General features: G+C 46.0%; 1 long non-coding RNA gene across 1 annotated transcript; it reads right to left on the bottom strand.

Annotated features, from left to right (window-relative positions):
- Positions 1-255: 255 nt before the first annotated feature.
- LOC124080099 (uncharacterized) lies at positions 256-6865 on the bottom strand. The gene is made up of 3 exons (XR_006847588.2): positions 6682-6865; positions 5564-5761; positions 256-749 (listed from the first exon to the last, which is right to left on the bottom strand). It is a non-coding gene; the product is annotated as an uncharacterized LOC124080099 (long non-coding RNA).
- Positions 6866-25951: the final 19086 nt, after the last annotated feature.

Genomic DNA, 25951 nt, shown 5'->3' with positions numbered 1-25951 from the left:
TTTGGAGGCCACAGGGCGAACGTCCCCCATGCAGCCAGAGACACTGAGGTCATTCATGGTGGCCAGGATGTTGGCCACAGCCTCAAGGGACGCCTCTCTCCACCCGGAGCCATGGAGGCTGGACTGGGTTGTGTGTGTTGAGGGGCTGCCTATCAATGGGCTTCTGTATGGCCTTGCCAGGTCCCCAGCGCCCCCACCCCCACTCCCCTAGCCAAGTCCCCTTCAGGGCCTAGTCTGAAGGGCCTATTCAGCATTTAGGATTCCCTGATGGGAAGTGAAATAGAGACAGACAGATGCTTCCGTGGAGCTGTGGAAAAGCTGGAAGCCTGGAGACAGGAAGGGAAGCCTAAAGCCACAGGGAGGAGCCCAGGGAGAAGAAAGCCAGCAGGCCCTGCAGGGTACTAAGGAAAGGAGGGAGGAGAGGCAGGGAGGCTGCAGAGGGGAGAGCCCAGAGAGGAGGGAGGAGGCTGGAAGGAGGCCCCCAGGCAGAAGGAGAGATCCCAGTTGGGAGACACACCAGTGCCAGAAAATCAGTGTGGGATTTTTTTTAAAGCCACAGATTTAATTTCCTGATGATGTTTTTAGCAGACTGATATTAGCAGCATTTTTCATTCCGTGAGTAGCTCTGAGTATGCTGGGTGACAGGGCCCAGCCTGGGCGAGCCTACAAGATTAGTGCAAGGTCAAGCCCACATTTTAGCTCCTCTTCTAACCACTAGAGGATAAGAACAGATGTTGCTCCAGGCAGTCCTAGAGAAAGGAAAGAAGAATTTTTAGGCAGGTCTGGTGAGAAAGTGATATTCGGAGGTCCAGGGCTAAATCATCTGTTAATTTTCTCTGGGGTTTCTGTTTCCCTGCCTGGACCCTGACTCAATTGAGATTCTGAATTTTGAGGGTTACAAGTTAGCAGCTTAAGGAACCAAAGCCCGGGTTTGCTGCAGAGCATCTTACTCTACTACTACCAACCTGCCTTTGAAGTCTTATTTCCCTGCTTAAAATCCATCCATGAAGTTCTGGGCTAACCAAGGAAAATCCATTCCTCTGAGCCAGGAAAGCAAGGCCTGCTAGAGCCAACTACTCATGGTGTGGTCCAAGATCAGCAGCCTTGGCCTCACCAGGGGCTGCCTAGAGAATCTGCTGAATCAGAAAGGGCAGTTTAGCAAGAGCCCCTGGTACTCCTGTGCACCTGACAGTGTGAGAAGCCCTGCTCCTCACAGCTTCCAACCCAACCCAGCAAACTGCAGTTGCAAAACTCTCCAAATACACCTTTCATTTTTCCAATTCTGAGTGCCAGCTCATGATGTCCCTCCATCGTGAAGACACAGTCCCTTGCACCCATCTGTGGAAATCTCACCCACATTTTAAGACCCAATCAAAATGCTATCCCCTTCAGTGAGCCTCCTCTTCCCTCTCCTCTCTTCCGTAGAAGTTTTTTAGAAAACACACTTCCCACCTTTCATTTTGGTTACTCCAATACTTATCAAGAGTTAGAATTGTGCCGTACTTTACAGGACTTCCTGGGTTCATTATCCCATCACTTCCTAACTTTGAAGATGAGCAAGAGCTTCACCTCTTTGGACCCCAGTCTCCTCATCTGTGAAATAAGGTGAGCAATTGTACCCACTCAGAGTTGTAAGGATTTGCCGCAGTCTGGCTGGGCACAAAATAACCGAGCCACCACGAGGCACTTGTAGGTTCAAACAGGAACTCCTTTATTGCCCCAACTCCACCAGCACTCCACGCACACTCCCCGGGAACTCTCTCACCCTCCACCGGGCTCCACTCAACGGGGAACTCTTCGAGAACTCCAAAGTAGCAGGTGGGCGCCCAAGGCAGCAGGAGCCACCCTATTGCCGGACAGCAGGGGTCTATATACAACTGAATACACAGCCTGTTTCAATCCAGCATCATCCAGTCACAGCAGTTATACACAGCTTAACTTAATTATCAACATCTTTTTTTTTTTAATTTTTTATTGTGGGTTGTTCAAAACATTACAAATTTCTTGACATATCATATTCCACACTTTGATTCAAGTGGGTTATGAACTCCCACCTTCACCTCTGCGGACTGGCTCTAGCTCAGCGGTTCCTTCGACAGAAAGCTTACAATTATCAACATCTTAATGGCTCCCTGGTGTCACCTCTCAACCACTCCTTCTGGCAAAATGCTAGGTGCCATCCCAACTCGGCTGTGGCTCTCAACAAGGATTCTTTAAATATATTTATTGAATCTCTATGTCCTAAGCAACAGAGATACAAATGTGACCAAAACATATGTCTGCTGTCTTAAGGGATTATGGTGCTTAGAAAGTGTTCAATACGTAATAAGTACTGAATGAATTTTAGCTGTAATTATGCCTTATTGCTTTGACGATAGCCTAAGCATTTATGTAAAACTGGGACCACATTTTATGTCTCTATAAAGATACATAGGTGTTTTATCCCCAACACTTAACACAGAGCTTGGTGTACAGCATGTGTCCAATAAATTTATTATTTACTTGATGAAAGTAACTGAAAACAATGATCTTAACTGCAGAGTAAATGAGGGATACTATGGATAAAACCCAGTTATCCAAATTACACAGCCTTTCCTAAGCTGACCATTCTGTTTCCTCTTTCCTAGAACCACAATCTGTTTGTTTTAATCAATGATTGTTGTTTTTCTAATAAACATTGGTTAAAAGTCCCGTTTCCTCAATTTGATTCCCATGCCATCCTTTCATTGTGTCTTTCCTGCCCCATTCCCTGGTTCCCTTCTGAGAGCTCCATATTTTCTGTTGGCATCTTTTTAAATATTTCAACTGGTCGTAAGTATTTATTTTTAACTTTGTTGTATAACTTAATCAACTATCTTGTTAACATTCTTTTGACACCTCCCCCCAAAAAATGTTTCTTAAAAACTTATTTTGTGTTTCCGTCTCCAAGGGAACACTTTGGCTGGGTTTTCTAACAGTAATGACACAATTCTCTCCACAGCTATGTGGAAGGGGGATTTGAAAATCAATAGTCACATTTGCCCAGCTCTGTCACCTTGATCTCACACTCAAAGAACTCATGCTGCCCAGCATCCGCAGGGTGGCACACATTTGTAATCCCAATGATTTTAGAGACTAATGCAGGAAGACCACAAGTTCAAGTCCAGCCTCAGCAACTTAGCAAGACCCTGTCTCAAAATAAAAAATAAATAGGGCTGGGCATGTAGCTCAGTGGTAGAGCACCCCTTAGTTCAGTTCTCACTACCAAAAGAAAAAAAAAAAAAAAAAACTCATGCATAAGTTCCCAACTCTCCCACTGGCCATATATCTCAATGCTATCTCTATTAAGAATGTTCTCTTCTGGTTAAATCCTAATGGAAGGTGAAGTAGATACCATAAAAGAAGTTCCTTCAAAAAGGTCAGTCCAGAGTTCAGTTGCCTTGGATTACAATGGCCCCCGATATGTAATATTGTTTGCAAGAGGCTCAATTATGGAATTTTTTTATTTTAATCAATAAGCATTTTTAATTTCCTTTCAGAATCCCTCTTGGTGACCTGGTTTGATTTAGATATAATTTAAATATTGTCTGGCTCCCATCCATAATTTGCATGCCACAATCTTCTTTTTATTATCCAGAGGCAAAATAATGTTCAGTGCAACAAAGCTCCCTCCACTCCAACAGGAGATTTTTCCCTGTCTCACCCCAGTCCCTCTAGCTTTAAGGAAGGAAAAAGACAATTAAAGTCACTTGTTTAGGATTTCAAGGAACCGGGGAGAAATGAGACCTCTGGCAAGTGGGAAATTGATCTACATGGGAAATCTCTGAGAGGACACCTGCCCCTCCAGGCTCTTTGTGTGGCTCCTGAAGGGGCAGCCTCAAGGGAGTACGACATGTTGGGAAGTGGGGCACAGGAGCACAGCACCAATAAGCACAGAGGGCTCTGTCTGAGGGAAAAGGACAATTGGTGAACTTTCAAGCCCGGAGGGGTAGGAGCAAAGTTCCAGTCTGAGCTAGACAGCTAGAAACTCAATATTGCCCAGGCTATCAGTTACCTTGCAGACTCACACCCCAGTCTTCTTAGAGGGCCACAGTAGCTGGGCAGAACTCTGACATGAAACTCTGTGCACCTTTGCATGAACACTAAGAAAATGCACATCGGAGTCTTCTAGAAGGAGAAATTCTTCTAGAAAAGAGCCATCAACACAGGGATTTGAATATAACAAAAATATCAAGAGGCTTCCATGTCTACCTTGGCCCAGGGAATTAAAGAGCAGTGGAGTCACTCTCTTGATCACAGAGTTGGGACTATTGTTCCCTACCAAAATGCCACTCGGAGCCTCTTTTCCAAAGAGAATCATAAGACATACCCCTGCCCTGCTTGCCGCTTTGGTATCCAACATTCTTAATACTGGGGCTGGGGATATAGTTCGGTTGCTAGAGTGTTTGCCTCCTATGCACAAGGCCCTGGGTTCCATCCCCAGCACCACCAAAGGAAAAAAAAAAGTGAGAAACTGTCAGGATTTGATTTTATACAGTGGGTATTTCCAGTAACATGGCTGAGTTGCAGAATCCTACTTAACATCTCTGTGTGAGTTCCTTCCCCATTCACTCTGAGCCTGCCACCAGACTAACAAGGCTCCATTCTTATGTTCAACATTTAGCGTGGACCTGCATATACCGCATATACCGCAGGCACTTAGAATACAAACAGCCCCAAGACATCATTTCTGACCTACGGGGGTTTATTTTCTAATAAGGAATACTCATGTATGAATTAATAATGATAGCAAAGACTGCTTCTTGAGCCTTTATAATACACTTTTGTTAAACTTTAGCCTAGGAACTTGTGGTAGCCAGCCTCTAAGAGGGTTCCCAGTGATCCTCACCTCCTGGTATTCCTATGCTTGTGTAGTCCCTTCTACACTGACAAGGGCTGACATGTGTAACTAATAGGATTTGTGAAAATGACTGTGTGTGACTTCCGAGGCTCAGATATAAATGACATCGCAGCTTCCACCTTGCTTTCTCTTGGATCACTTACTCTATGGGAATCCGCTGCCATGTAATAAAGACACTCAAGTCCCGTCCCATGGGGAGGAACTGAAAGCTGCTGCCTACAGCCACATGACTGGGCCACCTTGGAAACACAGCCTCCAGCCTCAGTCAGGCCTCCAGAAGACTCTAGCCCTAGCTACCACCGTGACTGCTCCACTGTGGGAATGACCCAACTCAAACCACTCGGAGCTAGACACTCAAATTTCTGATTCACAGAAACTGTGGGGACACTGTTTATTGTTGGTACCCCGACTGCATTTGGGGGTACTTTGCTATGCGGCAATAAATAATGACTGCATGCCCCTTTCCTGTTAAATCCTTTTGTCAGTCCTATTTGGGTTTTTATTATTGTCCCAATATTATAGATGAGGAAACTGGGATTTAGAGAGGCACAGTCAGAGCTAAAAACTAAGCCTATCAAACTTCTAAGCCTGTGTCCTTAACCTCTACATAATAAAGTGGTTCGAGTGCAAATGTAGTTGTCTATACAAGGAACAGGTCACAGTGGGAGAAGTAGTGAACTCTACCTGGAAAGTCTGGATCTGGAAGTGAAGAGGAATTAGAGATGAATTGTTAGAGGATGTAAAACTTGCAGTGAAAATGGAGAAGAGACAGATGTTCACCAGGGGGCCAGCAGGGAGAGGGATTCCACAGGGAACAGCATTGGCAGAAGCGCAGAGGCATCAAACCGTCTGGGCCGTCAGAACTGTCTGGAATTTCTTGACCTGGAAGAATTGGGGACTAGTGGTTCATTTGCAAAGAGAAAACCTTAGTTCTAGCCCAATATCTACTCTTGTAGTAACAGGACCGCCCAAATCACTAGACAGCCACCTACCTCTTCCACAAACTAGGGCCCCAGTTCTCTCTCTTGATGCACTCAAATACTCTGTAGGTCCTCACTACTCATCTAGTGAGGACAGTTCTCTTTTACAGACCCAGCTCCCTGGCAAGTCTGACACATACCTCTCTTCTTCCTGGCAAAATTATAAGTGATGATATTTACATTGACTTCCATAACTTATCTCTTGTCTACTGCAGAATCTCACTCATGTGAGACTCTGACTTCCTTCTTTAGCAGAATTGCTAGAATGCCAAATCAGGAAGATTCAGGGAAGCAAGTGTGTTGAATTTCAGAAACTTGCCTGCCTTTCCTCCAGATAGCCTTCTGGATGCATTGGTGGATTGCAAATTAGAGAAGTACAAAATGGGGGCTCAGCAGTTGGTATAGTAACTACACCCAAACTAACCACAGGTTGTTAAGTTCTAGAACATAATCTGTATCAGCATGACCAATGGCTCTGCCCTCACCCCTCTTCTAGACAACATCTTTTAAACCAGTAACTTGAATGGAGATACAGAAAACAGGTTTATCAAATTCCCTGATGACTGAAACTGGGTAGCTTAGTAATCACAGGAGCCAGCAGAACTGAGAATCTCCCGCCTCTCAAAGGGCTAGCATGGGTCAGAGCTACCAAGGTGAATGAATTTCATCCAAAATGCAAGGCCCTTTACTTGAGTTCCCAAAGAAACTGCACAAATACATCATGGAAATCTCTGATTCTAACAATAATTATAAAGAGAAAGTCATTGAAGGGTGTTAGTCAACGGTGAGTTAAATAACAGCAAAGCCAAGGTTTGCACTAACCTGGCTTTCTGTTGAGTCTGGGAGAGGAGGAGGGGCAGTTTGACTGAAGGTTTCCTGCTGAGATTCTACAGCTCCACCACCACCCCAGGGCTCAATTTAGTAACTTGCAGTCCACTCCATTAAATGTGTTTGGGTTCCCAGCCCCTACCCTGACCCTCCCCCCAGACTGAGCTGGGGAGCCCTTAGAAGGTAATGAGAAGGCTGAGAGTTTCAAGTCTGGGAAGAGCTTGGAAACCAAAGCTCTCAGCCTCTCCCTGCAAGGCCCTATCCCTGCTGATAAGGCTGAGAGCAAAGCTAGCTGACAAGTGATTGGAAACAGGAGTTCCCAAACCCTTTAACCCTTCCCTGCCCTGCCATTATAAGCTGGAGTCTCCAAATGCTGAGGCCCATCTCCATGAAGCTTCCCCTCTGTCGGGGCTCTGTCTCCCCAACACCAACCTTTCCATTAACCTCTGTTTGTCCTGATGCGTCACTGAGTGATGTTCTTCTGAAAAAAAAAAAAAAAAAAACAGTCGCTACCACCACGCTACAAGTCATCCAGGGAGTGTCCCCTCTGGTCCGACCCTCCCAAGCTTCCTTAATCACCACACCAGTGCTCCTCCAGGGCTGCTGCTTAGCAGCAGGAACCAACTAGGTGAATGTTGGTCCTGTTTGGTGTTTGTGGGTTCGGAAATGGAAGACCCAGGCCCAGTATCAGTAGCCTAAGTATAGGGCCATTCTCTGCTGCTCTGGCTGGGGCTACCTGGGTATTGCCTGTGGCACGATCAGACCTCCTTCAAGGACAGATGACTAGGGGTCCATCCCCAGAGATAATCAGCGTGGTTGAAGCTGAGAGGCAAGCAGCCTTGCATAGCCTGGGGTGGGAGGGCATTAAGGAGAAACCAGGCTTACTAGCCACAGTAATTAAGTGTAAAAGAAAGCTTCCTTCTTTAGAATGGAATTCAGATAAACTGCCATTATCAAGCAAATCGGCTTTGCACCTTAAAGCCCTTACCCAAACAGGCAGTTTAATTAAATCCCTAATCTCCTATCGCCTGTTCTGACCCCTTCCTTCTCCTCTCCCTCCTCTTGTACCCTCTTCCTCCACCCAACCACCCACCACCTGCCAACTTCAAGATTCCATTTAAAATACCTAACCTCTAATCATGCAGAACATACCAAGAAATGGTGAGTTTGGGAGTGCTCTTTGAGTGCCTGGTTGCTGTATCTTAGGCTGTTAGCTCCCTAAGGCTCAGAAAGTCCTAACTGGAGGTGCCAGTTGGCAATGATGGAGGTGAGATGGCAGGGGTGAGCTTGACAATGGTGGTGGGAGCAAAGTGAGGGAGTGAGCACACCTTCCTTGGGTAGTAGGGTATGCACATCACACAGCCCCACTGGCTCCAGACCACCCCCAGGAAGCTGATGCCCATTTGCAGTCCAGTCCAGAAAAAAAATTCTGTGATCTCAGCATCCATGGCACTAGCAGGGTTGCTTGGATGAAGGATTCTGGTATTAAACCAAAGGAGGCAGGGATGACAAATTGACCTGTCCTTGGGTGTTCTCAAGTCTTAGGCTGCGCTGTCCACTGCTAGGAACACTAGGAGGGACACCAAACCTGTTAGTGAGAGCAAACTCTGCTGGGGAAAGCGGGAAGCTGTGGAGCTTAGGCTATCTGCTGTAGGAAGAAGGAGAGGTCAGGAAAAGGACGAACGAATGGATGGGGTGGGGGTGCAGGACTGGAGAGCACTGACAAAGAACAACCAAAAGTACCTTCTGATGTCTGCCAAGTGCTCTAGAAATCAGTGTCTTCCTGCAGGAAAAGGACAGAAACCACTCATCAAATGCCACTCACGTTCTCTCTTCAGTTTTAATCTTGTAAAGTACATCTTATCCCGACCCCCAACCCCCACTGCCCCACTGGAGAAAACTGAGATTCAGGGAAGTGAAATGACTTGGCCAACAGCAACCGTGATTGACAGAGCCAGGATTCAAACGCCCGGCTGCCTTCCTGAAAATCGATACTCTTTCTGCTAAACCACAGATCACCCGCAGGGATCATCTTCTTGGAGGGGGGATTAACCACCCAACCATATTCTTCATGCTTTGCAGGATGATCTCCATCCCTTCTCCCTCTTGCAGCCAGAAAGATCCCATTCTGAAACAATCCATTTCCTCCAGGCAAGGACTTCAACAGGGATGAGTGAACCAACCCTCAGCCCTGGGGATTCAGGGAGACAGGTTTGCAGAGGGACCCTTGGGGCTCAATCCCAAGAGGTCAAAGAGTCCCGGAGGAAACTTTTCCTTAGAGAAGAGAAGCGTCCAGGGTTGTGGTGGGGGAGGGGGCATCTGCAAGTCATATAACAAACACCAGACCTCTCCATTTTATACCTCATTCCTTGGGTGGGGGTGAGCAGAGGAACCATCTCTATTTGGGAAACAGTGAAACTCAAATCACCGTGAACCCTGCACTTTTTCTGTTAATTGTGCAGACTTCACTGTGCCTGGAGAACGCATGAGCTTTCTTGAGAGGAAGTTATATTTCTGGAAATATGACTCTCTGGATTCATGAAAACCCCTGTTTCTTGTGGGGGATTCCCTACTTCCTTGCATGGTGGGTTTTCTTTGCAGAGAGTGGGAGCCCTTTGGGGGAGGTTCCAATAAATCTTATGGATAAATGAATGAAGCTGATGGTGTTTGGAGACAGCACAATACCCATCCCAGACCGTTCCCAAGCCTTTCAGTCTTTGCCCCTGAGCTGGTTCTGCCCTGCCAAGCCCTATAGCAGCTACCCTGCTCCAAAGCCAACTATTTCCAGAGGTCAGCCACTTGGAATAACAGGTGCTGCTGTTGTGACTTCAGATAGACAGCCCAGGACTGAGGCTTGGCTCCAGGGCTGATGTGGGTGGTGAAGGTAGTAGGATTTTGGACAAGATCTGTGACAGGGTCCTTTGTCTCTCTTGTAGCAAAGACAACAAAGAAGAATTTTAAAAGCCCGTCTTGGTCTCCAGAACCCCTCTGGAAGCAGATGGCATGTCAACAGGTTCCAGGGCTGGCCCCAGAGGCCCCAGACCTGGGAGCCTTATTGGAATGCAATTATCCTAAGTGCTGGCTGTTAGGATGAAAAGGCAGGAATGCAATTATGGAAGGAGCAGGCCTTGCTTTCATTGATTAACCTGCCCTGTCTGATTCCATTCCCCATCAGGGTGATGTCTGAGGCCCTGGGGGTTGCCCTGTGCCCTTGGGTGATGAGAAAGGAAAACGGTTACTGCAGAAAGTGAATGCCTCAAACAGAACACAGGAGGGCCTATGGACCCCTGAGACTGCCTAGGGAACGCACTGGTACAAAATGTGCATTTTCTAGGAAAAGGCTCTGCTCATTTATCACTGGCTCAAAGGGGTCTACAGCTCCCCCACCAAAGGGTTAAGAACCACCATGTTATAAGGGAAAAAGATCAGGGAAGTTGTTAGAAGAGGCTTCCAGGAGAAGCTCCTTTAGATTCCAACTCCAAGTGACCACAATCCACCTGGGTTCAATTCTGGTTCCACCACTCACCAGCAAGTTACATAACCTTCTGTGCCTCTGTTTTATCTATAAAATGAGGGTTAAAATACCTACATCCTAGGGCTGATGAGAGAAGGAAATGACATAAAGCATACACAACTCTTAGCCCAACATCTAGCCCTTAGTAAACTCTCCATAAGTAGAAGCCATTTTGATAACAATTGTCTGTTCAAGTAGAATGTGCATACATACTCTTCTGAATGGTCTTTTGACTTCAAACCCACAGCCTAGATTCCATGGGAATCCCAATGCAATATTCTCCTCCAAAATTGAGCACAGCTCTGAACGAACCTCAGGGCCTCCAGATACTGCTTCCTCAAACCCTCACCTAGTAGGGTGCTTCTCCCCTGAGAGGCATCAGAATCTGGCCACACTGAAAGACACGCTGCTGAGAATTAGGACACATCCAGTATCAGCATGGTGATAATACAAAGGAGGGGTTGCCTGGCCTTGAGCTGGAGTCATCCTCAACCCACCCCATCAAAGAAGTTTCTTGCAATCACTGTCAATAAAATCGTCCTGCTTTTGGGGATAACACATTCAAATGCTGACTTGTGGTGGACTGTCTATCCTATCAGGCCTGGAGGCCTAGCATCTGCTGAATGACCAGTGCAGGACTAAGAAAGTAAAATGTAGTCTGGGTGCTGTGATGTACCCCTACAATCCCAGGTGACTAAGGCAGGAGGATCACAAGCTCAAGGCCAGCCTCAGCAACTTAGCAAGATCCTGTCTCAAAACAAAAAACAGAAAGGACTGGGGATGTAGCTCAGTTGTAAAGAACTCCCAGGTCCAACTCACAATATTCTCCCCCACCCCCCCGCCCCGGCAAAAAAAAAAAAGAAAGAAAAGAAAGTAAAAACCAAATCTTTCCTCTTCTTCTCTTCCCCTCATACCCTTTTCTTCTCCCAGATCCTGGGAGCTCTCCTCCCTCAGAACCTACATGCTGCCCCAGGACCCTTTTGTTGCTCCCTTCTCCAGCAAACCCTGTGCAATGCAAACCCTTGCTTCTAAGCCAAAGCTTCCTCCACCTCCAGGGTCAGATGGGGGTGATCCCAACTACAGAGGTACAGAGGGAAATTCCGGAGGTGAGGGTCATGGGAGGATCTTGATTTCTTGGTTCCCAAGATAAAATATACCAAAAAGCAGAGAGGAGGAGCTGGCTGCAGGCTGTACGTTCGTTTATTCATCAATCATTCATTTATTCATTAATCATTCATCCCTCTCACCCAGCAATCATTCATCTGCTTACTTATTCATTCAGTTTGTACCCCTTCCTTGCCATGGCTGCCACAGATGTTGGTCTGCTCCTGCTTTGATCTGTCCTGTCCCTGTGGCAGCTGCACAGCAGGAGCCTTCTCATGCACCTGGTCAGGTACCTGGCTGAGAGGATGTCTCCTTCTGAGAGGCCTGAATCAACCAAAGGGACAGTGCAGAGCTGTCCCCTACCTGCAAGCCCCTTCCCATTGCAAGATACAGATTTCCGGTCCATGGGTCAGTGGGAGGGGTGGGAAGGGGCTGTGGAGGGGTCTCTGAGGCCACACAGAGAATTATGGTCTCTGGTTCCTCTGGAAGGTAGGGAACCAAGGAGGCTCCAAGCCACTGGGCCTGGGAGGTCCAGCGGACATGGTATGAGGGAATATGGGGCTGTAGTTTGGGAGCCTAAGCTCTTAGCCTCCTGACAATTTTCCCAGATTCCATCCACCCTACCCCTCCTCCTCCCCTAAAGTTTATTCTCAGCCAGTAGCCAGAGGTCCCTTAAAATCCCACCGAGGGCTGGGGTTGTGGTTCAAAGGTAAAGCACTTGCCTAGTGTGTTCGCCTGGCATGCGTGAGGCACTGGGTTGGATCCTCAGCACCACATAAAAATAAAATAAAGATATTGTGTACACCTCTAACTAAAAAATAAATATTAAAAAAAAAAATCCCACCGAGACTACCATTCACTCAGAGCAGAAGCTGAGGCCTGCTTGACCTGGTCCCCTTGTCCCCCACACCCTCTTTTTCTACCTATGAGAACTCTTGCTGGAGTCCTTTCCTCTGGGATACTCTTACCCTGTCTTGCTCTTGAAAGTGATTCACTTTCTCTCCTTCAAGTCTGTGCTCAATGGACATCTTCCCCATGAGCCTACCCTGCTCCATCATATTTAATTACAAATCGCACACGTTCACACACACACACACCCCTCTGACTGCCCTTGCTCCCTAGTGCTCATCCCCTGCTAGTGTGCTGGGTCATTTACTTATTCTAGTGTTTCAGTCTGTCTCTGCCTGCTAGAATGCAGTCTCCAGGAGAGCAGGGTCTCGTGCTTTCTTCCCTGATGTATCTCCAGGGTGTGCCCCTGGATGCTGGTACCTAACAGGACCTAGGAATCATTCCCGGGATGAAGGAAGGAAGGAAGGAAGGAATGATGGGCTGCAGGGAGCTCTGAGGATGAAGCTTGTGAGTTCGGAGCTCCGCAAGGTTGAATTTAGGAAGCCCACAGTGCCCATGTCAGCTGTACTGAGGAGAAAGAAGCCAGAAAAATTGCCGGCTGCCAGTCTTCTCAGGGAGGGAAGGTAGGCAGAAGTGAGGGCGGGGATTGCGCTAACTTGAGATGCCAGCTCCGTGCCGCTCTGGGGCTGGCCCGTGTTCTGGATGTCATTAGCTGATTTGTTCTGCTCTGCAGAATGTACTTTTCATATTTAGGCAGAAAAAACAGCTTTCGATCCTCATGCCTTTTCTTCTGTGAGCTGTAGCACATGGCCTGCTTATTATGAATTAATCCTCTAAAGAGCATGTTCATTATTCTAATTTAATTGTGTTTCGTTTCAGAAAATAACTAAACCCAGTGCGGAATAAACTCCAACACCGATCGGTTTTCAAGAAGTCAGCCTAAGACAAAATACTGCTAGAGGGCAGCAGCAATTTGGAATCATTAACGGGAACCCATGTAAATAATAAAAACAAAACTAAAATGCAGAATTAAATTAAGGAATAGGAAATTAAATTTGTGAATCTAATCTGAAATTGAGGCCTCATATGCACAGGCTTACCCTGGCTTGGCTCTTCGCTCAAGAGTGCTCAGGCGGGGAGGTTCTGCAGAGGGTCCCAAGACCAGGGATGCAGCCGGCTCCTCCTGAGTGACAGAGAGCTGTCCTGGGAAGAGGGGTGTGGCCAGAAGGAGATTTTTCTCCCATGGGTTCGCCTGTGATCACCACGGAATCCACATTGTCATTAGCTACATCTGGGTGACTCATGCAGAGCCCTGCTTGAACAGTGAGGGGGAATCACCTGTAGCTGGGAGTCCAGACTGCCACTCACCGGGAGCAAGCTGTTGAAGAGAGGATAGAAGTGGTGTGGCCTCAGAACCGAAGCTGCTGGCAGCAAAGCAGCCCCTCCTGCCCTGCTGCACCCCTGGGCCCTGGTCATCCTTCCACAGGTGACCCAGCTCAGGACAGGGACTGAGGTCTGTTCTATCCAGACAGAGTCCCCCAAGCGGGATCCTGGCCTCTCCATCGCCACTGTAAGAGCCCAGTTTCAGATGGACATGATACAAACTCCAGCATCTGGACAGTCACAGCAGGTCAGCCTCCAGCAAGCAAGAAAAAGAAGGAAAGAAAGAAGGGGACTGGGCTGGCAGGAGAGCCACCTTCCAGACCTCAACGTGTGTGTGCAAGTTAAGGGTGCATTTAACACGGGGCTCAGACTTCATGACATATTTTTTTCCAAAATTTTTAAGACCCGTGTGTTTTCTCTCTTTCCTCCCACTTCCCTTCTCAAAGTGAAAAGAGTTGAGTCTTTGGAGACAGACGGACCAGCCTGGAGTCGCAGGTCTTGCTCGTACATGGTCTGGTGCTTGGACAAACTCTCTTATTTTTTAACCTCAGTTTCCTCATAAGTAATAAAATTAATCATATCACTTGCCCCCTTGGGTTGTGACAAGGAGTCAATGGAATAACGCACCTGGCACAGAGCAGTCCCCAGGCACTTCTGCTATTGCATTTTCTGTGTCACCAGCACTTGTTCACACATAGGCTTCCTCCTCTGTCAAAGGCCTTAGGCTGTGTTTCTAGAGAAGAACAAGTAGTTGGGAAGAAAAGTCCAACTGACTGCTTGCTTTGATTCACAAAGGCAAACATTCAAATGGATGGCCACATCCACGTATCTGAGGGAAGTTTTCCTTTTCTATCTTCATTTAGGTTCTACTTAGATAAATTAGTCACCTGAGAATAGGTCCTGAAGCCAGAAAGGAATACAAACAAGGGGTTGGGGATGTGGCTCAAGTGGTAGTGTGCTCACCTAGCATGCATGAGGCACTGGGTTCGATTCTCAGCACCACATACAAATAGAATAAAGATATTGTGTCCACCTAAAGCTAAAAAAAATAAATTTAAAAAAAAAAGGAATACAAACAAGCAAAAAAAAAAATTACTTCTTGTTTAATTTGTACCCTGAAGTCCTGATCAAGAAAATGATGCACATAATTTAGGCCACAACATTGTTGAGTGGTCAGTTAATTAAACACTGATTACATCTAAAACTATCAAATATGGAGGTTAGAAAGGCAGAAAGAGTTAAAAGCTCTTTGGGATTCCATGGCTGGTTGTCCTGATTGCTAATCGTTGCCAGAGAGTATTCTAGGTTTCTTGCTCATCCCTCAACTTATACCTATAAACCAAGACACCATGATGCATTGCCAATGTCACAATGAACCCAAAACCCCATAGCAGCTGCATGGTGTGGGTCAAAGAACCCAGGAAGATGCATGCTGATGACGATGGAAAGGAAGAAGGAGAGCCATGCCCTGTCCTGAGCTATTAGGAAGAAGAAGTGGTCACCTGAAATTGAGGACCATGGCCATGAAGGCCGCAAGGTTGACTTACACCTGGATCTGGGGACAAATGCTGCAAAATGACCCTCAGCCCTTAACAGTAGTTTAAGAAATGGCACTAAAACCTTTTAAACAAACAAAATACAAGCCTTGAGAGGGGCCCTGTCCCACAGGGCCCCCCGCTCCCCCAGGGGTCTCAATAACAGGAAGCTGGAGTGAGTTTGATCAGTTAAATGGTTCGATGAATTGCTTGCTTGGTTTCTCTCCAAAAGTTGTAGGTTGAAATCTTAACCCCCAATGAGATGGTATTAGAAGGTAGAGCTGTTGAGGGGTAATCAGATTTAGATACGATCATAAGTATGGAGTTCCCTAATGGGATTAGCATTCTTACAAAAAGAAAAGACTATAGGCATGTGAGGATACATTGAGAAGATGGCAAACCAGGACCTTCATCAGACACTGAATCTGTCAGCACCTTGGTCTTGGACTTCCCAACTTCCAGAATTGTGAGAAATCAATGTTGTTTAAGCCACAAAGTCTATGGTATTCTGTTCTAGCAGCTTGAGTCAAGGAAAACAAATGCTGTCTATATTTTTGATCCTCCATGCACACCTCTGCTTCCAGAAGATGGATTTGTCTATCTAGGAGGACTCCTGTGTAGAAGCAACTTCACCATTTGACCACGAAGACTCAAGTTGTATCTACTCAAGAGGACAGCTTCCAAAGTGGCTATGTCTTACAGAGCCCAATTCATTTCTCTGAACCAATCAAATCCCCTTCTTCCACATGAAAACTCTATAGCTTGTGTGACTCACCCACGCATAAAATCCATCTCTCATGAATCTCTTTCTCCATTGGATAATTATGTTATTATAGATATCACTAGCAAGGATTGCCAACATTCAAGAGCGTACTCAAGCTAAACATTTCTTCTAAGGCTGTCTTATAAGAATTAGCTCATTTTGGGTTGGGGATAAAGCTCAGTGGTAGAACACTAGTGTAGCGTGTGTGAGACCCTGGGTTCAATCCCCAGCATTGAAAAATAAGAGGAAAAAAATCAGCTCTTTAATCCTCACAAGAATCATGTGAGAATGTGTTATCACCATTCTATAGATGAGGAATGTTAAGGCCAGAGAAATCCAGCGCAGTGCCCATTAACAACAAAACAGCAGCACTGGGGCAGTGTGCCCAACTCTGGAACTTCCTAACCACTGTACAGCACTTCCTGGTTTTCACCAGCTCCCTCTGTTTGAAAATCTATCCACAATGACCATAGCTATAAGATATGTGGAAAAGAGAGTTCCCTGGGTCTCTAGGGACTCAAATCTGGAAAGCAGGTTGGTGCCTTCACAACACCTGCACATCCCTTTTCTCCCCTGGTCTATGGAACAGGAAGGCTGGGTCTGCATGGTCATCCTTCCAGCAAATGCTGTGGCCTGGGCTCTGCGGGCTGTGGCTTATCAACAAGACCAGGCTTTATTGTGTTTCATGGATCAGGAGCTCACAGCCTGTGAGGGCAACACGGGCTTGGCATCCAGTAGAAGGTTCCCGGAGGAAACAGCCTTGTCGTGTACAGGTACTCATTTAAATTCCAGACCCTGGTTTTAAGACACACATCTGCAGTGAGCATATGGACTGTGATAGATGAAAACAGAAATGGTTTTCCCTTGTATCTGTATTATTAGATTTGACCTCCCATCGAAACAGCCAAGAAAGAGTGGAAAATTAAAGGTGATTTGATATTAGCCTCCCATTCATATTAGAAAAAGTAACTGCTCTTGCGGTTTTCCTCACAGAGGTGTCTTTATTCATTTGACATGCCTTTAATAACTAATTCTAGTTGTCTGGTTGCCAAGAAAGATTTCCTACGGGCAGACTTAAAAGTGACTCGGAACTCTTTGCATGCCCGCCTTCAAATGATCCCAGAACAGCAAACATCCAGCTTCCCTCCAGACTTCTGAAGTGTGGGAATAACATGAAAGAATGAACAGGAATCCTTCTCGGCCTGCATATGCGGTGAGCAGAGCTGTCTGGCAGAGGCTGCGGCTGTGTCTACATGGACCCAGCAGAGTGAGATTTGGAAATAATCTCATGAATTTTATCTGTGGAGTTAGCCAAACCAAATGATTTATTTCAAGAAAAGAAATCTACTTTGGGGCCGGAATGATCCAGGTCAGTCATAAACAAACAGAGCTTTCCTCTGTCTGCGTAGACTTAGAGCCAGCAGAGAACAGGGAAAGCCACCATAATTGCTCTCATAGGGTCACAGCCAGAGAGCGCACACTGTGAACTTGCACAGGTGTTCACTACAGTGTATTCATCCACAGATGCCAGGTTAAGCAGATGACATACGTGGTCTCATCTAATCCTCACAAAAATCACACCAATGTGGTAATGATACCCATTTTACAGATGTGAGAACTGAGACGCTGAGCTGGTAAATAACTTGCCAGGAAGACACAGGTTTGGAGGCAGAGTTCTTCGAGTTGTTCATCAGGCGTTTCCCTTTTCCTCTGGGGCATACAGCAAGACAATTTCCCTTGCTGCATCCAACAGTGACTCAATTCTGGTCAGTAGAAAGTGGATGGAAGTAATAAATGTTATTTCCAGTTCGGGTCCACAAATCATGCTCATCCACAGTCCTCTCTTTTCCTATTCAATAATAGCATGGAGCGGATTCTGAGGACCTCAAAGAGGAGAAGTACCTGGGTATGGAAAAACATCTATGACTTTCAGCAGTCGCTGCTTTGAGCAGAACCCCCTTTTTGTCAACCTGCTTAGGACAGTGAGGTGAGTTTAGAAATCATCTTCTATTGTGTCAAGCTGCTGAAATTCGATGACTGTTGGTTCCAGTGAAAAGCTGAACTAACACAACTCAAAAACTACTTCCAAACTTGCAGACTCCAAACACATACTCTTAACCTCTTTCTTTGTGACTACACCGGGTCTGATCAACCCACCTATAGGACATCAGAAAGACCCTCTAAGTTTTTCTTGTCGTTATTCATTTGCTTTGGTTTGAAATGCTGGGCATCCAACTCAGAGTCTTGGGTATGCTCGGCAAGTGCTCTACCACTCAGCTACATCCCCAGCCCCTCTTTTTTTGTTTCTGAGTATTCAGCCTACTTCCTGCTCTCTTTTGGGCTTTCTGCTTTTCTAACTAAGCAGACACATTCCCACTTTTAAAGAATCTGATTAAAGCTACATATTCTCTCTCATGGTTAACCCATCCCCATTGTGGGGCTCTGAAGCTCTGTCTTTGATTTCTCTCTGAGGTAGACACATTGAATCAGTTATTCTTGCCTCTTCTACTTTGTCCTTCACTTCCTCAACAAGGGCTCTGTTCCAGCCCTCATCATATCTTGCCCTGTTTAATCTTAACACCCTTCAAATTCATCTCTTCCCCTCCTGCCCATCATCCCATCACCTCCAAAAGAAACTTCCTAAAATAAGCCTGACCCAGAACCCTCTGCAGTGAATTCTTCCACGTGAGATTTACCAATATCCAACATGTGGATACCCTTTAACCAAGCAAGTTTGATTTGAACCTTCTTTGTCCCTGTATTTATAGATATGTGCACAAGATGACTTAAATACAAGGATATTCACCATTTCATTATGTGAAGTGGTAAAAGACTGGACATGCCGAATGTCCATCAGCAAAGTCAGACTATGGAACACGATGAGCTTCACTTAATCTCTGAGATGGGGGCTGGGGATATGGCTCCATTGGTAGAGTGCTTGCCTAGCATGCACAAAGCCCTGGGTTCAATCCCCCAGCACTACCAAAAAAAAAAAAAATCATCTGAGATGTAGCCAGGCATGGTGGCAGATATCCGTAATCCCAGGAAAGTTTCCAGTTGGAGGCCAGTCTGGAAATAAAAAATAAAAAGGGCTCATGGTGTAGATCAGTAGTAAATCTCCCCTGTGTAGATCAGTAGTAAATCTCCCCTGTGTTCAATCCTCAGTATCAAAAAAAAAAAAAAAAAAAAAAAATCTGAGGTCTATAGTTAAGTATGAGCAAGGTATAGGGCAATGTATATATCATGTCAATATTTATGTTGAAGACCTACTGGGGAGATATAGTTACATGTATGATTGCAAAGACATGAGCCATGGGCAGTCTGTAAGAATTCACAAGAAATTGGTTACAGCAAATGCTTCTGGGAAGGGAACTAGGTGACTGGAGATTGGGGTTGTATATGTTGAAGACTTCACTCTGTGCATATATTACTTTTATTTATTTATTTTTATTTATTTATTTTTGGGGGTACCAGGGATTGAACCCAGAGGCACTCAGCCACTGAGCCACACCCCCAGCCCTATTTTGTATTTTATTTAGAGACAGGGTCTCACTGAGTTGCTTAGCACCTTGCTTTTGCTGAGGCTGGCTTTGAACTCGCGATCCTCCTGTCTCAGCCTCCGAAGCCTCTGGGATTACAGGCCACCGTGCCCGGCATTTACTTTTAAAAAATTAAAATGAGGGGCTGGGGATGTGGCTCAAGCAGTAGCGCGCTCGCCTGGCATGTGTGCGGCCCGGGTTCGATCCTCAGCACCACGTACAAACAAAGATGTTGTGTCAGCCAAGAACTGAAAAAATAAATATTAAAAAATTCTCTCTCTCTCTCTCTCTCTCTCTCTCTCTCTCTCTCTCTCTCTCCCTCTCTTTAAAAAAAAAATAAAATAAAATAAAAAATTAAAATGAAAACTGACTTCCCAGTGCTTATTTGATAAAAATCCAAATCCCTTAGTATAGAAGGAAAAACTCTCCAAGTTCTAGCTCCAACACATTTTCCCTGATCCCTCGTCCCTCGACCACACCATTCCTGCACATTCCTGCTACTTCCTCATCTCTGTGCCTTTGTTTAGGTCTCTCCCTCCCCTGGAAAGTCCCGTCTCTGCTCAGCAGAAATGAATCTCATCTGTTATCTCTCTTGCTTTTTTTTATAACTGTACATTACGGCCCCTCATCCCATTTGCTCTGCATGAGAAATAAGTGCCTTTCTTTCCTACAAGAAATAATGTCTTAACACAAAGAAAGTGTGCCAAATATGCTTATGCCTTGAACCAAAGTTGTAATTCTACATGTCTCAGCAACAGCTTCTGGGAATTGCTGGGAATGGGGAGAAGACAGGCTCATTCTTCCCCAGAGAGAAGTAACAGGATGGGAAATCTGCCCCACCAGGCTGGGGGCTTGACAAGATGTGACACACCTCAGCCCAGAACATTCTGCAAGAACACAACTCCTTCCTTTGGTTAACTCCCAAGGCCACCCCTCCCATCTTTTTGACCAAAGACCCACCAAGTCACTGGTACTGCTATACTCAAGAATGAGCATCAGTTCGGTGGAGTCAGGTTGACTGCACGGTGCTTTCTAGGGAGAGAGACATCCATTGCCCTGGACCACAGTCTGGGGTTTAAACTCAGTTGTCACAATTATTTGAAATCTATTAAGTTTATTTATGTTCCAGAGCGGGTCCACTAGAGAAGGACCATCATAGTCATAAATATCAGGGCTGCTGTTCTCCAGACACAGCTGGTCCCAGCCCCTCCCCTTCTCAGCTCTGCAGACCTCACTTATAGGCAGGAGCCATACAAATGAGTCAGTGTGGACCTGCGCCCTGTTGGACCTATTCTGCCAGCCAGCACAACATGAGCTTCTGCACATTTTGTGCAGTGGCAGTGTGCTTGATACCAGTGGGAGCCATAGTGTCTTCTAGCCCTGCCCAAGCCAAACACAGAAGGTGCAAGAGCCCAGAATACCAGGCTTTCTCCTCAAAGACCCATGGAGACCTAAGGATGGGCATTGAACATGAGCAGATCCAGAGGTCCTTCTAACCCAATCTAGCAGTCTTCAAGAGAACAAAGCACTGATTGTATGTCTGTTGAAGCTGACCTCCAGCTTCTTAGCTGAGTGAAGATTTCATCATTTTACCAGTGAGTGAGGGTTGAAGGAAACCACTTAGTCCTTAAAGAGTATTCCACTATGCACCAGCCTTATAAGATTCTCCATGAGGAAGTAAATGAGATTCTGTGGTCAAAAGTGTTTGAAGTCAGGTGAAGTAGTGCATGCCTGTAATCTCAGCTTCTTGGGAGGCTGACTCAGGAAGATTGCAAGTTGGAGGCCAACCTGGGCAACTTGGTGAGACCCTGTCTCAAAATAAAATTAAAGGGATAGGGATGTAATTCAGTGATAGAGTGCCCCTGAGTTCAATCCCAGCACAGAAAAAGAAAGAAAGAAAGAAAGAAAGAAAGAAAGAAAGAAAGAAAGAAAGAAAGAAAGAAAGAAAGAAAGGAAGAAGAAGAAGAAAAGGAAGAGTTTAAGAAACACCAAATACTAGATCCTCCTTTGAAGAGATTCACAATGCACGTTTGCATATTAAAAGCACTGAGAAATTCTTCGAGTAAAGAAATTTTCCAGTGTACTCAAAGATGTTCAACAAAAGAATCCTTTTTTGGTGACATCTATGAACATCCTTTAGCAGGAGTGTTATGGGGAATACATTTTGAGAAAATCTACCTTGAGAATTGCATGTGTCCCCCACCCTCCAGAGACTTGACATAGCCTAGGAGGAGGAACCCCTCTAATTCCCCATCCCCGCCTTCCTAGTTCTCAAGTCTTAAGCTGGCCAACACCTACCCAGGTGCAAATGTTCTTCCTCTTTCCCCTGGCTCTTTTTTTTTAATATTTATCTTTCAATTGTAGTTGGGCACAATACCTTTATTTTATTTATTTTTATGTGGTGCTGAGGATCAAACCCAGGACTTTGCACATGCTAGGCAAATGCTCTACTGCTGAGCCACAACCCCAGCACCTTTTTACTTTTTTGTATAGGGTATTGAACCCAGAGAGTTTTGCCACTGAGCCACATCCCCAGCCCTTTTTATTTCTTACTTTAAGACAGGATCTCACTAAGTCGCTTAGGGTCTTGCTAAATTGCTGAGGCTGGCCTTGAACTTTCGATCCTTCTGCCTCAATCTCCTGAGCCACTGGGATTATAGGCATGCACCACCTGACCTGACTTTCCCATAGCTCTTTGCTTCTCTGCCCCAGCCCAGGATGCTTGCAGAAGGGAGGAGTGTCAGCTTTACCTTCAACCCACTGAGCCATTCCTCCACCAACATGTTATTTGGCCTTTGGTCTATATCCACTGGCTGATTAATTTTTACTGTTCCTTATTTTTAAAGGTTGAGATGAAAAAAAAAGTGCTACTTATGCCTATTCTCAAACTTTTCTCCAAGTTTACCTCCTCCAGGAAGCCTCTCTTAATAACCACAGCTTGCACTGTTGGTTTAGGGCAGTAGCTGTCAAAATGTGGTCTCTGGATTAGCCGCCGAGCAGCTGCAGCACCTGGGAACTTGCTATAATGGCGGATTATCACATCCCCTATTCAAATGGGAGGCATTTGAATAGGGGATGTGATAATGGGGGGGGGGCAGTGGGGGGCAGCAATTTATATTTTCAAAATAAAATCCCAAGTGATTCCAATGAAAGCCATTGGTCTAAGATTTTGGCAATCTCCTTTTCTGAACAGGTTCTATTCTACCTTATTCATTTGTTATATACTTTTTATTTATATCACACCTAATTCCAAAAAGGATGTGGACAGCCAATACTAAAATGTTCAGGTGCTAGTGCAAGTAGCCAGTTTGCAGATAAACCCCCTCCCTTCCAATACCTGCAGGCTCACTCCCTCATCTGCCCCAGGTTTCCCACGATGTGCTCCTTGAGCATCTCCAAAATGCCCAATTCTTCCCACTGTCCTCTCTACTCCCTTTCTTCTGCTGCTTTATTTTCTCCTTAGCACTCATTACCATTTAATGCCTAAATAGTTTGGAAGTTCTTATATTTATTTTCTCTGCCCTCCCTTGAATGTAAGTTCCCTGGATTTTTTTCATCTGTTCTATTCCCTGCTTCATCTCCAGCATCCCAGAATGGCTCCCACCTCAATACCTACTTCTTTAATAAACGGACCTCATCCTGAGAGAGCAGGTGAAGTCTGTTGCTATGACTGAATGTCAAGTTTCACTCTGAGCTTTCTGGAAGTCAAAGAGTTACAAAGGCTCTTTATCCAATAGCGGGAGATCAGACCCTCCTCAGCCTGGGCAGGACAGAATCCATGGACACTCTCCTTTTTGCCCTGGGAGCTCCTTGGATGGGTGGCTGCAATTCCTGATAATGTGTCCCTTGGAGAGTCTGCCTGATGTCAGAGCAGCCCTAAAAGCCTAGACTGATTTCATCCCTACTCATCCCATCCCAGGGAAGTTTCCCTTTCTCCAGTGAAAAGCGGGCAGATTCCTACCCACAAACGTCTGTGCTGAACTCATCTTCTGGCAGGAGAAGCAAAGGGCACACAAATTATAGGAAAACGTCTGCTCGCTTACAGTCTGAGCGTATCTGTGGGTTCTGCATACGTGGATTCAACCAACCATAGATTAAAAATATTTGGGAAAAAAAATGTGTCTGTACTGAACATGTACAGATTTTTTCTTGTCTTTACTCCCTAAACAATACAGTATGCAACTATTACATAGCCTTTATGTTATAAATGATCTATATTTTATTGTAGCATTTAAAATCTATAATTAGCATTTCATAATCTATATTATATGATAGCATTTAGTTTATACATAATCTAGAGACTATTTAAAGTATGTGAGAAGATATGCGTAGGCTAAATGCAAATAGTATGCCATTTTAATTAAGGGACTTGAGCACCTGTGGATTTTGACACCCCTGGGGACTCCAGGAAGCAGAAGTTGTCCCTCTGCTAAGGGACAACAGTAATCAGATTTATAGGTGAGACCCAACGGGGCTGGGGTGTGAGGGGAGGAGGTGGAAGGGCATTCAACCATAGAGTCTGTTTCAGCTGCCTGGAAGGGTAGTCCCCACCTCTGGAGAATGTATCCAGCACTGATAAATTTATAAAGTATTTGACCTTTAATCAATCCTAATATTTTCAATCCGCAGAGCCTTCTTAAATGCCTGCAGCCCTGCCCCTGGCCCCTATTCATCACAATTACTGCTCCAACTGTCGGAGGCAGGGCATGAAACGGCGCACGCTGACGTCCAATATTTTATCACTAATAAAGAGAAACATCCCAAGTATTTGCACAGTTCTGATACTTTCCAGCCCTGAGCCCAGGAAAGGGGGGGGGGGGCATGGTGATTTATGCTCACTGCCCGGCGTGGTTAATTGACCTTCTCAGCCATGGACCAGAGGGTGCAGAGAACAGTGTGTTGGGGTACAGGAGGGGCCCCAGAGCACACAGTAGGCCTTTCCTTGGCCTCTGGGAAATGGTGTGAAGCACTCTAAAGGACAATTCTTCAAAATCAAGATTTGGCAAGTGTTTGCCTACACTGGTGGCTTTATAAACAGATCTAATGTTTATGAGGGATCTTGTTCCAGTTGTTGCCACAACTGCCATCCTCCCCCAGTTCCTTGTCTTGCCTTCTGCCTCTCCCGCCACCCCGTCCCATTCCCAGGCATCCACCACCCACAGCCTCACTTCCTTCTCCTTCAAAGTTCCTCCCTTTGTGCCTCCTTGCTGCAAGCAGAGGGAAGCTTCCAGCTACAGCATTCAGAAGACCCACCGACTGGATCTCTATGGCACCCAAACATCTGGATGAAAGGTAAACAAAATAAGCAGATGTTTCTCCCTTCATTACAGCAAGTCCCTTGGCAGAGTGCTTAACCTTGGGGTCCAAGACTCCAAAGGGGGCTCAGGAGGACTGCACACCATTGCCTTGTTGAGGTCTCACAGAGGGGAACGAACCAAAGGAGCCAGAGACGCCTGGAAACAAGGTGCTGGTGAAACTGACCATGGGAGATGGCATCTGTGTGGACAAGATACAGATTTGGGAGTTAGGGGCAAGTGGGGGGGTAGGAGGGGAGATGTCCAAGCAAATCAGTGGAGGCAGAGTTGCTGCCAAATCCTTCTTTAATTCCTTGGTGTCAAAGGCCTCCACATTCCACACCACTGCTTCTAAAGAAGGGACTGTCCCAAGGAAACAAACAAGAAGTGGCCTGATCAAACCTCCTGCTGAGCCCCAGGGTCTAATACACAAGGGGGATTGGACTCTAGGGACAGAAAACAAACTGGGGCACAGAAAACAGCACCAAATTCCCTTTCCTGCCCCAACTTCTATCCAATAGGAGGTAAAGGGGTGCATCACATCTGACTAATAAAGGCGATTGAGATATTCATGAACGGGATAGGGGACCATGAGGAGTAAAGGTGACAGGAGCTGCAGAGACCAGAGGCAAAAAGAGATTCATTAGTTGCCACTCTCCTTCCCTTCACCCTTCCAGCAAGTCCAGTTAGACTGTGTCCCACTAACACACTTGTCCAGCCCCTGAGTGTAAGGATAAACACCACCCCCGCTGCCCCAGGCTGTGACACACAACACTTCCCAGCCTTCTCTGCAACAGTCAACACATCTCCCAGTCCTTTCCCCCGCTCCCCTAACCCTGTGTGTGACACTAAACACACTCCCTCAGATCTCTCCTCCACTCCTCAAGCCCTGGATGCCAGACACATTCTCTAATCCTGCCCCAACCTTCCTTAGGTGTAACACTAAACACATTCCCAGTACCCCAGCCCTGTGTGACACTGAACACACTCCCCTAGTCTCTCTCCTAGTTCCCTAGCCCTGTGTGGAACACTGAACCCACTCCCCAATCCTGTCCTCAACTTCCCCAGCTTCTGAATGTAGCACTAAACACAGTCTTCCACTCCTCTGCCCGGCTCCACCAGCCCTGAGTATAACACTGACCCCACTTTCCTGGTCCTCTCCTCTTCCTCACTGGGGCAGCATTAACACACTCCCACTCCTGTCCCCTGCTGCCCTGTTGCTTGGGTGAGGCGCTGCAGTACACTCCCCCATAGTCCTTATCTGTCTCCAAATACATTCCTCA

Source organism: Marmota monax, unplaced genomic scaffold, assembly GCF_021218885.2.
Source record: "Marmota monax isolate L192 unplaced genomic scaffold, Marmota_monax_Labrador192_F-V1.1 WCK01_AAM20220418_F8-fsc00015, whole genome shotgun sequence".
Lineage (NCBI taxonomy): Eukaryota > Metazoa > Chordata > Mammalia > Rodentia > Sciuridae > Marmota > Marmota monax.
This window is presented reverse-complemented; position numbering and strand designations above follow the sequence as displayed.